This window comes from Trachymyrmex septentrionalis, unplaced genomic scaffold (assembly GCF_001594115.1).
Source record: "Trachymyrmex septentrionalis isolate Tsep2-gDNA-1 unplaced genomic scaffold, Tsep1.0 scaffold19, whole genome shotgun sequence".
Classification (NCBI taxonomy): domain Eukaryota; kingdom Metazoa; phylum Arthropoda; class Insecta; order Hymenoptera; family Formicidae; genus Trachymyrmex; species Trachymyrmex septentrionalis.
Genome location: NW_017305071.1, coordinates 4,216,426 through 4,217,224, shown reverse-complemented (window position 1 = coordinate 4,217,224; position 799 = coordinate 4,216,426). Strand labels below are relative to the sequence as shown.

The following is a 799-nucleotide window of genomic DNA, read 5'->3' as shown; positions in this document are numbered from 1 at the left end:
ATATATATATATATACATACACACACACAATATACATATATATTACATCTAGTTTGCATATTTATATATATATTTTTTTTATCGTGCTTTTTTTTCTTTCTCTGTGTCGTGTAACTGGCTAATCCTCCTTCTCGTTCACGATCGTGAGTTCGCAGTTTGAGATTGCCGATTATTCAAATTTAAATTAGGCCGCACAATGCCTCTTGTAGAGATTACGCTACTATAAATATTAAGTCTGCATGAATATGGTGAAAGGTTAATTCCGAGGATTAGCCAGAGTGCGGCTAAATCCACATTGCATGTTCGCGTGGACAGGAAATATTGCATCATTATATATATATAAAGTTTTAGTTCCTATATATTAAGGCAAAAGATTGTGAGGAATAAGTCTTATTCGTGTTTTGTTACTCTTAAAAATTAATGAAGTATATTAAACACAATTAATATTGTTTTCGATTATCATATCAGAAATTAATTTTTTTTGGCGTAATTTAAAGAATTTAAATATTAATGATTAATAAATTAAATCAAAATACAAATTTCAAAGTATTCTAGAAACAACATTATGAATCATATTCATTTTTAAATAAGTAAAAGAAAGATATATAATAATAAAATATTCTTTTTTTTAATCAAATTTTTTTTAATGATGAAATAAAAGTTAAATAAATTAAATTACCAGCAATTTTTTTTATCTTACAATTTGTATTCGATTGTCTTGGATATCACCACTCATATCTTTTTATCTTTTTTGCTCTATATTTCTCTTTTTCCATTGTAACGCTCTCGTCTATATGCT

General features: G+C 25.8%; 1 protein-coding gene across 6 annotated transcripts in view; it reads left to right on the top strand.

Annotated features, from left to right (window-relative positions):
• Positions 1–799, top strand: part of LOC108746983 (RNA-binding protein 1) — a 10,034-nt gene that overhangs the window by 4,536 nt on the left and 4,699 nt on the right. The gene's annotated exons all lie outside the window — the stretch shown is intronic.